Raw genomic sequence first — 15,120 nt, 5'->3', positions numbered from 1 at the left:
TCTGCTGTGTCGCCCCTTCCCTCCTCCCCCCTTAACTTTTATCTTTAACTGCTCACTCTCCAATGGCTTCTTCCCCTCTGCCTTCACACATGCCCATGTCTCCCCCATCCTAAAAAAACCCTCTCTCGACCCCACTTCCCCTTCCAGTTATCGCCCTATCTCCCTACTACCCTTCCTTTCCTAGCTCCTAGAACGAGTCGTCTACACTCGCTGCCTAGAATTCCTTAACTCCAATTCTGTCCTGGACCCCCTCCAATCTGGCTTCTGTCCTCTCCACTCTACTGAGACTGCTCTCTCAAAGGTCAACCATGACCTTCTTCTTGCCAAATCCAATGGCTCCTACTCTATCCTAATCCTCCTTGACCTCTCAGCTGCCTTTGACACTGTAGACCATCCCCTTCTCCTCCACACCTTATCTCACCTTGGCTTCACAGACTCCGTCCTCTCCTGGTTCTCCTCTTATCTCTCTGGCCTTGCATTCTCGGTCTCCTTCGCAGGCTCCTCCTCCCCCTCCCATCCTCTAACTGTAGGAGTTCCTCAAGGGTCAGTTCTTGGCCCTCTTCTGTCCTCCATCTACACTCACTTGGTGAACTCATTGGCTCTCACGGCTTCAACTATCATCTCTATGCAGATGACACACAAATCTACATCTCTGCCCCGTCCTCTCCCCCTCCCTTCAGGTTCTTATCTCCTCCTGCCTCCAGGACGTCTCTACCTGGATGTCTGTCTGCCACTTAAAACTCAACATGTCCAAAACTGAACTCCTCATCTTCCTTCCCAAGCCCTGTCCTCTTCCTGACTTTCCTATCACTGTGGATGGTACGACCATCCTTCCTGTCTCTCAAGCCCGCAAGTTTGGTGTCATCCTTGACTCGGCTCTCTCATTCAGAGGGAAGCAGCGTGGCTCAGTGGAAAGAGCCTGGGCTTCGGAGTCAGAGGTCATGAGTTCGACTCCCGGCTCTGCCACTTGTCAGCTGTGTGACTGTGGGCAAGTCACTTCACTTCTCTGTGCCTCAGTTACCTCATCTGTAAAATGGGGATTAACTGTGAGCCTCACGTGGGACAACCTGATTACCCTGTATCTACCCCAGCACTTAGAACAGAGCTCTGCACATAGTAAGCACTTAACAAATACAAATACAAACATTATTATTCACCTCACACATCCAATCCGTCACCGAGACCTGCCGGTCTCACCTTTATAATATCGCCAAGATCCTCCCTTTCCTCTCCACCCAAACAGCTATCTTACTGGTACAGGGTCTCATAATATCCTAAATGGATTATGGTGTCGGCCTTCTCTCTGATCTCCCTTCCTCCTGTCTCACCCCGCTCCAGTCTATTCTTCATTCTGCTGCCCGGCTCATCTTCCTGCAGAAACACTCTGGCCATGTCACTTCTCTTCTTAAAAACCTCCAGTGGTTGCCTATCAACCTCCGCACGAAACAAAAACTTCTCACTCTAGGCTTCAAGGCTCTCCATCACCTTGCCCCCTCTTACCTCTCCTCCCTTCTCTCTTTCTACTGCCCACCCCGCAGGCTCCGCTCCTCTGCCATTTACCTCCTCACCATCCCCCGTTCACACCTATCCCACTGTCGACCCCTAGGCCATGTCCTTCCTTGGTCCTGGAATGCCCTCCCTCCTCACCTCCGCCAAACTAACTCTCTTCCCCTCTTCAAAGCCCTACTGAGAGCTCACCTCCTCCACGAGGCCTTCCCAGACTGAGCTTCCCCTTTTCAGTCTGCTCCCTCTCTGCCCCCTCTTCACCTCCCCTCAGCTAAGCCCCCTTTTCCCCCTCTTTCCCTCTGCTCCTCTCCCTTCCCCTCCCCTCAGCACTGTCCTTGTCTGCTAATGTGTGTAAATTTTTATTACCCTACTTATTTTGTTAATGAGATGTACATCCCCTTGATTCTATTTATTGCTATTGTTTTTGTCTGTCTCCCGGGATTAGACAGTAGGCCCGTCAATGGGCAGGGATTGTCTCTATCTGTTGCTGAATTGTACATTCCAAGCGCTTAGTACAGTGGTCTGCACATAGTAAGCACTCAATAAATACTATTGAATGCATGAATGAATGCTCTGTGACCTTAGGCCAGTCACTTCACTTCTCTGTGCCTCAGTTCTCTCATATGCAAAATGGGGGTTGAGACTGTGAGCCCCACATGAGACAGGGACTGAGTCCAATCCTATTTGCTTGTATCCACCCCAGTGCATAGTACAGTGCCTGGCACATAGCACTTAACAAATACCATTATTATTATTATTAAAATGGAGATCTGATGCTTGCTCTCCCTCCTATTTAGCCTGGGAGTCCCATGTGGGACCAAGGTTGTATTCCCCCTGACTATTTTGTATCTATCCCAGTGCTTAGCATAGTGCTTAGCATAGAGCGAGTGCTTAACAAAAACCATGGTGATAACAATTATTCTTTTTAGGTAGGTTTGGAAGGAGACGCTGAAGGGGTAGTTTTGCAAGGTCTAGGAAGAAGGATATAGAAATATGAGTGCCCCATGTAGTTGGAGAGAAGCTACGATATGAAGAAAAATGCAAAGAATATTAAAATGCAGCTAGTTCAACAAAGGATTATTTTTAGAAGATACAGAGGATTGTAGAAGGAAAAAAATCTCTAAAAATCAAGAATTTAGATGCTCAGTGATAATGGTGAGATTCAAAAATGGAAACCTTTCAGACTGATTATGGCATTGTCCTTACACAAAGATCCTGAGCAGAGATTAAATATTACTTAAAATGGAATTTGTCATGACTGTCTCCAGCACAGCTGAAATTGAGCATAGCATGTTTTGGATGAGAAGTCTGAGGAGTGGATGATTTCATTTATCTGAGGAAAATGGATGGGGCCTCCACGTAAACATTTCATTTTCAAATATTCCTGACACTTCTAGCAGTCTGGATGGGCACTGGATTCCTGAAGCATGTCCTGATTCAAAGCAAGTTGGAATGGCATGAGAGAATATGCAGGGAACCTTGAATCAGCTGAAATTTACAGTCAGATGGTGGTAAGACCGGGAGGTATACAAGGTGCTGAAGAGATGAGAAGGGAGAAGGAAAGGAAACATGAAGAATTGTGTTGAAAGCTTTGTCTACACCATGCAAGGGAGGTGGAAAATGGGTCACATTTTCTGCTTCTTTTTTGTTGAGTTCTTTTTAAACGGTATTTGTTAAGCACTTACTATCAAGCACTGTTGGAATAATGGGATAGATACAAGCTCATCAGGCTGGATACAGTCCTTGTCCCACATGAGGCTCACAGACTATGTAGGAGGGAGAACAGCTATTGAATCCCCATTTTGTAGTTGAGGTACTGAAGCACTGAGAAGTGAAGTGACTTGCCCAAGGACACACAGCAGGAAAATGGTGGAGACTGGATTAGAACCCAGGTCCTCTGGTTCTCAATCTAGTGCTTTATCCACTAGGCCATGCTACTTTGTTGTGAGAATTATTTATATAGTTCTGCGAAGAGTGGAATATTTACAGCTCAACCTTCTATTGGTGCTCATGAAGTCTTCTGGAATATTAAGGCCCACCCATGTTCTTCTGGTAGGTTCCTGACTGGTTTGAGGGTGACCTGACTGATCAGCGTATCTTCATCTGCTACCCCTGGGACCCAGAGCCAGGAGAAGTGTAACTAGAGGAAAGAATGCATAGGGTTGGATGGAGCCAGAGTCATAGGTAACCCCAAACTGGTCAGTACCCTACTGATCCTGAGAAAAAGGGCTTCCTGTGTTGATATATCATTTTGAACCTGTATCTCCAGGAGGCAGTAGAATCCCTTTCCTCACATAGTCCACCCTAAAATGGAGATATTTTAGCTTCTTTTACCTCACGTCCCAGCAAGAGCACCTGCACACAGGAAGGATAAAACAATCAGTCAATCCATGTTAATTAAGGACTTTCTGTGTGCAAAGCTCTCATCTGAATGCAGGGTCAGAGGGTAACCATAGAACTCATTCTTGAATCAATCAATCAATTGTATTTATTGAGTGCTTACTATATGCAGAGCACTGCACGTAAGTGCTTGGCAAAGTACAATACAGCGGAAGGTGAAGGGTTTCAAAGAGACAAAAGACATGGTCCCTGCCTCTGGATAGCTAAAAGAGGCTAATAATGTGTGCTACTAAGGGAAAGATGGGGATGCAGAAGCAAAAGTCAAGGATGGCAACCATCATATGTTTCCTCCAAGCTTCTTGTTACAGTTGTTGGAAGCAGAATCCTGCTCCAGAAATGCCATGGTGCAAGGTCTGAGGTTGTAAAACGTAATGAAGGGGAGTAGGGCAAGCACAAAATGCACAAAACTGTAGAGTTGAATGTCAAGTAACAAGCAGATAGAGAATAGCAGAAACCCAGTTCAACAGGATCAGTGTGGCCTAGTGGAAAGCCTACGGATCTGGGGATCAACAGACTTGGGTTCTAATCCCAGTTCTGCCAATTGCCTGCCATGTGACCTTGGTCCAGTCACTTAACATTTCTGCACCTCAGTTACCTCGTCTGTAAACTGGGGATTTAATACTTGTTGTCCCTCCCACTTAAGGCTGTGATCCTCATCTGGAATGCCCTCCCTCCTCACCTCAGACAATCTAATTCTCTTCCCCTCTTCAAATCCCTACTTAAAACTCACCTCCTCCAAGAGGCCTTCCCAGACTGAGCTCCCCCCTTTTTCCCTCTGCTCCCTCTACCCCCCCACCTCTCCGCAGCTAAACCCTCTTCTCCCCTCTTTCCCTCTCCTCCTCCCCCTCTCCCATCCTACCCCTTCAGCACTGTACTCGTCTGCTCGACTGTATATATTTTTATCACCCTATTTATTTTGTTTATTTTGATTAATGAGATGTACATCGCCTTGATTCTATTTGGTTGCCATTGTTTTTATGAGATGTTCTTCCCCTTGACTCTATTTATTGCCATTGCACTTGTCTGCCTGTCTCCCCCGATTAGACTGTAAGCCCGTCAAACGGCAGGGACTGTCTCTATCTGTTGCCGACTTGTTCATTCCAAGCGCTTAGTACAGTGCTCTGCACATAGTAAGCACTCAATAAATACTATTGAATGAATGAATGAATCTGGGACAGGGGCTATACCTAACCTGGTTATCTTGTATCTACCCCAGAGATTTGTACAGTGCATGGTGCATGGTAAGCATTTAATACGAATCACAATTATTAGAAGTGGATTCACCTCACAGAGAGGAAATAAACCACTGTGGGAGAGCTGTACTCATTAGAATGACCAGTAGCTTCAGTGGACCTGCAAGAAATAGCCTTGTCAGAGGAACCCCAGTCAGTCAGCCAATTGTATTTATTGGGAGTTTACTGTGTGCAGAGCACTGTATTAAGCCCTTGGGAGAGTACGATATAACCATTTAACAGACACCTTCCCTGTTTACAATGAGCTTACAATCTAGAGGAGGAGGCAGCATTAATGTAATAAATTATAGGTATGTACATAAGTTCTGTCGGGCTGGGAGGGGAATGGAAAAAGGGGAGCAAGTCAGGACGGTGCAGAAGGGAGTGGGAGGAGGAAAGGAGGTCTTAGGGAAGGCCTCTTGGAGGAGGTGTGCCTTCAATAAGACTTTGAAGTGGGGGAGAGTCTTTGTCGGATAAGAGGGGGGAGGGCATTCCAGGCCAGAGGCGGGACATGGGTAAGAGGTCAGGAGTGAGATTGATCAGATAAGTCCAGTGGACTCTACCTCTCTGACAGAGTAATGTGGCGCTCCCTTGAAATTTTCAACTCCAGCACTTCCCTCCCAGATAAATGGCCAGGCTCTGCTTCCCTGTCCTGGCCCTCATCTCTTTCTGGGCAGGCTGGCAGGAGCTGGCCCGCCCCCACAAATCCAAGGCCCTGGCCGTTATGTCCATTCCTCTTGATCTAAGGATCACAGTGTTTTAATATTTTAGGATTAACTCATGATCAAACATTGATGAATCAGGCTGTTTTACTGAAAAACGCAATCCTTAAGTCAACCACCTAATCTAAGAGAAGAAATTAAACTCTAAACCAACATAAACACATTACAAGTCATTAGTGTAATTAAAAAGGAATGTATAATTAAAACATTTGTGTATTTTAGCTCAAATTCATCTGCGGTCGGAAATTTTAATGAACTGTTCATCAAAGAAATCTCCGGAGTCTGGGGATAAGTTTAGCATAACAAGAAATTGAGTGTTTTCTTCTCTTCAGCATGGGAAGAACCAGTCCCCCTGGTTTATAAAACCAACCTGTCATTGGTTCAACCAAACTAATAATGATTCTAAGTGGTTATGATCGCTTCAGTGTTTTAAACTGATGTTATCTTTTTTATCCCTTAAGAATCATGTTTTTCATAATTACTTCTCTTTTGTCCTTTCCTTAAGACAAATGATTTTGTAATTAGTGATGAAGGAACGAGTGATCACTCCAAGACATCTGTCAAGTTGTCATGAAGTATCTCTCCCCGTAGCTATATTTAAACTTTCTCTTTAATGGTCTCTTGCTTTATTTCACTATTACATCTCTGTGGTACCATAAGCAGGATACCCTAATGATCAGGTTCTATAAAACACAGAGCAATTAGATGGTGAGACATATTGCTTTAGGAAATTCCTTTCTATTCCTAATGTATATGATACAATTCCCTCCCTGTGTCTGCAAGCTGGACTTCCCTTCTCCAGGCTCCTTTATGGACTACGGTTCTACATTATTAGATGAAATGACTGAGTGTGTCAACAATTAGACTGACATTTTCCCCCAACTTTGGTATTCAGCTTTAACAATCCTTTCTCACTCTCTGCCTCTAGATAACCAAGAGCTATACCAGAGCACTGAAAACAGATCCTTTGTTAATGAACGTCAGTAGTATTATTCCTGCTTTACCGTAGTAGCTTTCACATCTACCCCTACAGAGAAATGATTTGATCACTTTGGTACACTGTATCCTCTTCTGTTGTATTTTCCTTGCCTGACCTTTCCACTGAGCATTCTCTCTAGGGAGCAAGAATCTGGGAATGTGCTGCTGAGCTCTGAGCAATCTGTGTACATCCTATTTATGAAAATATTTCCTGGGCTACTGCTTAACTCCATATATTTCAGGAAATAGCCCACTCACCAAATCTCACCCAAATCCGCTATTTCTGTAATGATTATGCTCCTATTTCAAACTTCTCTAATCCCTTGGATCTAAAATCCCCAAGTATTTCAATTTAATCTCCTCAGGCCTTTATTAACCAGAAAGAAAATAAGGCCTAGGGAGGTCTGAGGTACTACTCCAAGTAGCAAGCCCCTGTGTACAGAGCACTGTACTAATTGCTTGGGAGAGTACTCAATCAATCAATCAGTGTATTTATTGAGAACTTACTATGTGCAGAGCACTGTACTAAGTGCTTGGGAGAGTATGACATAACAGAATTAGCAGACACTTTCCTTGCCTATAATGAGCTTACAGTCTAGAGGAAAAGACAGGCATTGATAAAAATAAATATGTAATTTTTAATATATGATTTGAGGATATGTACATATGTACAATACAGTAGAGTAGGGAGTAATATTCTCTGCCCACAAGGTGCTTACAGAGAAGTTGTGAGCCTCAGTATCACTTCTGCCTTTGGGATGTCTACAAGGACAAGCCCTCTGTCAGGGGAAAATACAGATCCATCCTTTCAGAAAAATGCAATTTAGTGTCTGGGACCAATTGGATCGTTTGGTAGCTCCATCTTTATGCAAAACAGTGGTAGCTCAAGGAGGTGATATGGAGAGAACACGGGAAGTGCAACATGCAAATAGGCAGGCAAAGAAGAACTGCAATGCAGAATACATGCCAGAGATTTATACACACATTATGTATAAATCACAATTACCAAAGTGGCCACAGTGGAGTTCCATAGAAGAGTGGACTGTTGCCATGGTAGTGGCTGAAGGTCCCCTGGCATGGAGGCTTCCTCCTGAAGCTGCCCACTACATGAGATGCCCAGTCAGAAAATCCTGGCTGTCACACATTCCCTCCTGTAGAGAGGTGTGACAGACTCAAGAAACAGAAGTGTCCAGGAGTAGACAGGAAGTGCTGTGCATAGAGACAGAAAGGAAAGAGTAGACAGCACTCTTACAACTTTACTAGAGAAAAATAATAGTATTGGTATTTATTAAGCACTTACTAAGTTCTGAGCACTGTTCATTAATTCAATAGTATTTATTGAGCGCTTAATATGTGCAGAGCACTGTATTATTTGTACACTCCAAGCGCTTACTACAGTGCTCTGCACATAGTAAGCGCTCAATAAATACTATTGAATAAATACTATTGAATGAATACTAAGCACTTGGAATGTGCAAATCAGCAACAGATAGAGACAGTCCCTGCCCACTGACAGGCTTACAGTCTAATAATGGTATTTGTTAAGCACTTACTATGTGTCATGCAGTGTTCTAAGCGCTGGGGTAGATACAAGGTAATCAGGTTGTCCCTCTTGGGGCTCACAGCCTTAATCCCCATTTTACAGATGAGGCAACTGAGACACAGAGAAGTGAAATAACTTGCCAAAGGTCACACAGCAGATAAGTGCCAGAGCTGGGACTAGGTCCCACATCCTCTGACTCCCAAACCCGTGCTCTTGCCACTAAGCCATGCTGCTTCTCCATAACACATAAGTATATTCCTCCCATTAGTGAAGCTCTAATATCATTAAATAATCATATTCCTCCCGAAAGGGAAATTCAATTCGTTGTGTCTAAAATAATCAAATAATTCAATTCGTCTCACAGAATCAATTTTGTATAAAACTTGGGCTTTCTGTCAGTGTCTCTCTTTCTCTCTCTCTTTCACCCTGCCGATTTCTGAATGCACCTGTCCCTGGGTGATGGGTGATGATCTCAGTCCAAGTAGGAGGGAGTACAGGTATCCCAGTACAGGTATCCTCATTTTAAGTTGAGGAAAATGAGGCACAGAGATTATGTCTTGCCCAAGATCACACAGCAAGCAGTTGGCAGAGTCAGCATTAAAACCCAGGTGCTTCTGATTCTCAGACCTGGGTTCTCTCCACTAGGCAACACTAGTTCTCCAACTGCATTCACAGTCCAATTTATTAATGAGCCCATCGGTTGTTCTAAAAGTCCTCATTGCTTGGATCAATGCTCAGAGATGTACTGCAACACATAAAATCTTAAAAGCAGAATTGGACTCCCCAGCAAGACATTTCAGGGAAATAGTCTGTTCAAGGCTATTGATTCACCCTTTGCAATGTAAGCATCCCAGGTCTGGTGCTCTGTGGAAAAAGCCAGGCCACATTTCTGGGGCAACGTCTGGCCAGATCACACAAAAATAAACCTTCTGCCCTCTGATAAGAGTCCCTTTTCCCACATGCTCCATGCACACCAGACCAGAGATGAAAATTGCTCCCACACATTCTTGGACTCTTCTGACCCCATGAAGACTTTGAGCTTATTTTGTATATTTGTTTGTGTTGTGTTTTAGTGTTTCATCCCTTCTGGTGGGATTGCCTTCCAATGCCTTAGCCCCAGTTAATCTCTTAGATTAAAAACCTTCCTCTCCCCAAGGAAAGGGACAAGTCTATCCCACTCAAGTATTCTCTCCCACCTTTTAATTCAGTGATCAGCAAACAATAAGTGCTAAATGCATATTATCACTACTATTACTCTACTAACAGAGGACAGGGAGAGAGGCTTAGTGAAATGAGTGCACAGGCCTGGGAGTCAGAGAACCAAGTTTCAGTAACAGATCTGCCTTTGGCTGGCTATATGACACTGGGCAAGTCACTTAACTTTGCAGTGCCTCAGTTCCTTCATCTGTATAATGGGGATTCATTCATACAGAGAACTGTACTAAATGCTTGGGAGAGCACAAACAACAAATAGGCATATTCCCTATCCACAACGAGTTTACAGTCTAGAGGGAGATTTAGACAACTATGGACATGTACGTAAGTGTTGTGGGGATGGAGGTAGGGGTGGTGAATTAAGGAAGCATGTCAGGGCAATGAAGAAAGGAATAGGAAAAGAATAAATGAGGGCTTAGAGAATACCTCTTGGATACTTTTGCCAAACAGAGGAGAGGGCAGGATTAAAGCACACAAGGATGAACCTGAGGGAGGTCGGCCTGACATCTAGATTTCCACAAGTGGCTCATGCACAGCAGTGAAGGAAGCGGACAGTGGAAGTGACCCAGGGCTGTCTGTTAGTGGTATGAGAACAATGAAGGGTGCTTAACAAATACCATTAAAAACAGTAAAAACAGTCAAAATGGAGAGGGGAAATATTGTGTACATCTGCAGTAATGGAAATTTAGCTATTGGGTTCGTGTGTCCTTGCTAGGCCCAAGAACTAAAGATCATACTTTGTAGTCAGTCATTCAGTTAATCATATTCATTGAGTGCTTACAATGTGTGCTGGTGTGACTGCCATTCTGGGAAAGAGCCCAAGTTGAAACAAGAGAAGCTGTTTTGCCTAATGGATAGAGCAGGGCCCTGGGAGTCAGAAAGACCTGGGTTCTAATCCCCACTCCTCCACTTGTCTGTTATGTGACCATGGACAAGCCACTTAACTTCTCTCTGCCTCATGGGGATTAAGACTGTGAGCCCCAATGAGACATGGACTGTGTCCAACTTGATTAGCTTGTATCTACCCCAGAGTTTAGGACAGTGCCTGGCACATAATAAGCACTTAACAAACCCCACAAAAAGGGTGCATAAATAACTTGATAACATCAAGTTATCAAGTAGCCTCTGGTACTATTGTTCAGTAATGTCTTAGATTTTGTTTTCCCTCCAAAAGATTCAAAGTCTATGTAGTGATGATGTTTAGTCCTTAACCTGACTTGATGAGGCATGGAAGGACAGAAATTTTTGATTCTATTTTTATTTTGGAATTTGTTAAATGATTACTATGTGTCCAGCACTGTTCTAAGCACTGGGGTAAATACAAAGTAATCAGATTGGGCACAGTGTCTACCCCACATGGGGTTCATAATCTAGATAGGAGGGAGAATCCCCATTTTACATTTGAGGAAACTGAGGGAAAGAGAGGTTAAGTGATTTGCCCAAGGTTACACAGGAAGCAAGTAGCAGAGCAGAGATTAGAACCCAGGTTCTGGAACTCCCAGGCTCATGCATTTTCCATTAGAGCCTGCTGCTTCTCCTATTTTGCAAAATGGATAGCTCATAGAGAATGTTACTTACCCAAGGTTGTACAGCTGTCCAAAGGTCCAGTACTAAATTCTACATCTCCCAACTCCCAATCTATCACTGTGCCCATGCACTGTGTCCTTTCTTGTGAGGCCCAACCTTGAACTCCCTTGCCTCAGTTTCTCTTTCTGTCGCCTGGGGACTATCCCACTTGCCACTTGCTTTACCACGTACATTCTAACAGGACAACTGCATGTCTATGGTGACCTCATGATATACTGCTATTAGACCATTTAGCAGAGTGCATCAGGAGTCTTCTTGATGAATCAATCAATTTTTTAACTTTATAGGCAAAGTGCCATAATGGATCCATTAGTTACTTCATGATCTTTATTTATGGACAGATCAAAAGGAGGTTTTAATGTAAAAAAAATCTAAAGATAATCAAGAACAAAGCATCGGGAATGAAATAGGGACATTTTATACCAATATGATCTACAAGTCAGGCTCACTGGCTTCTTCAGTGACATGTGTTATGTGGAAATGCATACCTCCAACATACACAAAAGGGTGCAAAATGCTACTTATTAAAGTATTTTATACTCTTGATGCAATCAGTCACACTGAGCCAAAACTGTCAAAGTCAATATTTTCAAGATTTCTCTGGGGAGTTCAGCTCGGCATGAGAGATGTATGTTTTTCATTAGGGTTTACACTAGAATTTGGTGTAATTAATCCTAATGTTTCAATCTTAATATAATAGGCTTATTCATAAGAATAAAGTATCAGAGAACGATGGGAAATAAATCCCCTCTAGAAGCTGATGCTCACTTCACAGAGAATGAGGCAAACACAATATCTGCCTTGGTCTCAGCATTACACATTAAAAAAAATAGGGTTTTTGTCTTTGTATTTCAGATGAACTAGTTTCTAAAATGAATATTTAACTGTATCCCAGTACTCCATCTCTGGAGGCTTAAGACCTAACTGGTCTTAGTGACTTCAGAAGATTTAGGAGTGGAATGCTATCCTGTTAACTTCCAATTTCATAAAGAAGAAAGGCTTAAATTCTGTATAGAAAGGTTTATATTAGACACCAGTAGATGCTGGTGCAACATTTATGATCATTTAGCATTTCTTTGTCTCCTTCTAATCTTTGTTTCTTTCTTTCTTCTCTGGTCTGTACATTTCTATTTCTCTCTGTTCCAGTCTTTCCTTTCTTCTATTCCCTTTCAGAATCTAACCCCCTTATCTTACTGTGCACCTTTGAACCTACCAAGGGCAAAGAACTGTACAAAGTTCTTAGGAGAATACATCAAAAGAAGAATGCAAATTAACAGCCTTCAAGAAGTTTACATTCTAGCAGAGGAGACATAGAGACACAAATGAGTTACAACTAGAAATAGGAGGAAGAACAAGGATACTGCAGGTAATAACACAAGTCTATCAGAATAAAGTGGCTGAATCAATTATTGAATACACAAATATCCAACTGAGAATAGAAACGCTCAGGATAGAAATGAAATACTTAAAATACCTAAGTGCTAAAGTTGGCTGCTGGGTTGATGCATGTAGGGTGTTCTGAATTAATTGGGGAAGGGTTCCTGGGGTTGTGGGGGGAGACTTTAATAGCAATCATCAGTCCATCAGTGGAATATATTGAGTGCTCAGTATGTGAAGAACAGTGAACTAAGAGCTTGGGAAAGCACAGTACAATAGAGCTGATATGCATGATCACTGCCCACAGGAAGAGTACAGTCAAGAGGGAGAGGTAGATATTAAAAAAAATTACAGATAGTGAAAATGGGAGAGTATAAGGATATGTACATAAATGTCGTGAGTCTCAGAGTGGTGTGAATATCCAATGGTTAAAAGTTGCTGATCCAAAAGGTGCAGAAGCAATGGAAAATGGAGGAAGTGAGGGCTTAGTAAAAGCTTCTTGGAGGAGTTATGATTTTAGGACTTTTAAGGTAGGGAGAGTAGTGGTCTATCCTATATAAAGGGGGAGGAAGTTCCAGGTCAGAGGGAGGGTGTGGGCAAGAGCTCAATGGCAAAACAGATGAGATCCAAGAACAATGAGTAGGGAGGACTTTGCCAATGTGGTCTGATGTATTTAATTGAGAGACATAATCCCTGGATTAGGAAACAACATGAGTGAGAAGTCAGAGGTAATCAAGTAGAGTGCTAGTTAGTTTGGGAGGAGTAGAGAATATGAGTTGAAAAGAAGCAGGTAAAGTGAGAGAAGTCAAATGGCACAAGCTGGGGAGAGCTTTAATGCCAACTGTGAGTCATTTTTTTCTGATATGGAGATAGCTAGCACTTGGAGATTTCCTTTACTTCCCCACCCAACTATCCTCCAGACTCCCCTGACCTCAAGGATAACCCATCCAGCACTCATGTACTTATCTATAAATAATACATTATAAATCATTTATTTATATTAATGTCTGTCTCCCCCTCTAGACTGCAAACTCATTGTGGGCAGGGAATATGTCTGCCAACTCTTGTTTTGTACTGTATCAAGAGCTTAGTTCAGTACTCTACACACAGTAAGTGTCCAATAAATACTATTGATCATGATGATGGTAATGATGATGATGATGGTAAGCACTTGGAAACCCAAAGTGATATCAATTAGTTTTAAAATATTAAGCCCTAAAAATCAGCATTCTCACACTAGCATTACAGCAGGTGTAAATATTTTACATAACATGGAGTATCATTTGTGGATCTGTTTGGGGTTCTCATAATTCCAGTGGACAATTTGTCATACAAGTTTTTCCAGTAAAATCATCTTAGTCAGCCAGTAAGAATGCACCAGTATCCTTCCAGATTCGTGGTTCAATCCTAGACACTATAGAGATGAATGGAGGTAGAACACACAATCCCAACCTTGGAGAAGATAACATTCTAAAAGGGGAAGTATCATGCTCCCATCTACAACATCAAAGAGTATCCACTGAGGTAAATTTTCCAGCCAATAAGTCAAACGAGTCAAAAATCTACCTTGCTATCTTCTTGTCTCTTCATATTTTTCTGCATGTGTCCATTTCTCTTTTGATTGCTTGTTTTTGTTCTTCCTTATAAGGATAAATAGAAAGAGTTTGGACTCTCTGGAAATAGACCAAGAGTAACCAATTTAATTTTATAAAATCCCAAAAGATGAGAAGAGTATGGCGAACACAGGACTGTTGCTTACCAAAATTCCCACTCCACCAGGATGAGACATCCATTAAACTAGAAAGAGGTTCTTTCAAGATCAGCAAAAGGAAGTACTTCTTCCCCACAGCAGGTGATAAATCCATAGAATTGGACACCACAGAAAAGTGGTGAGGCAGAAAATACCAGCAGGTTTATAGAAGGGTTTGGATACATTCAAGAAGAAAAATCCATAATGGGTTATTAGAGGTAAAACTAGAAGGGTAAAGTTGGGAATCTTAGGTGGTCCATCATGCAAATATAAGATTGATATTAAAGGTGGCAATCTTCATATGTTTCCTCCAGATGTAGAATACTGGACTGGAGTGATCCTTGGTCTGATTAATGTAAATCATTATTATAATTTTTTGTAGTCTAGAAATGTCCGGGGTTGTCATGTAATTGCCATAAAATTTATTCATTAAAAAAAAAATTTAAGCACATCCTTCTAGACTCTAAACTCATCCCTCTAGACTTTGAACTTGTTGTGGGCAGGGAATGTGTCTGTTTATTGTTGTTTTGTACTTTTGCAAGTGCTTAGTACATTGTTCTGCACACTTATGCAAGTGCTTAGTACAATGCTCTGCACACAATAAGTGCTCAATAAATACGATTGAATAAATGTATTTTTAATCAGATGAAATGAGCTGGAATGACCACTCCAGCATCTCCAAGGTTATATATTTCCATTGATTAGAGCTTCCTCTATGTGTGTGTGAAAGCATGAGAGAAAGAGAGAGGAGAAAGAGAGAAACAAAAGAGGAAGTGTGCCTTTCACACATTAGGATATTCAATAGTTCTT

This window comes from Ornithorhynchus anatinus, chromosome 3 (genome assembly GCF_004115215.2).
Source record: "Ornithorhynchus anatinus isolate Pmale09 chromosome 3, mOrnAna1.pri.v4, whole genome shotgun sequence".
NCBI lineage: Eukaryota > Metazoa > Chordata > Mammalia > Monotremata > Ornithorhynchidae > Ornithorhynchus > Ornithorhynchus anatinus.
This window is presented reverse-complemented; position numbering follows the sequence as displayed.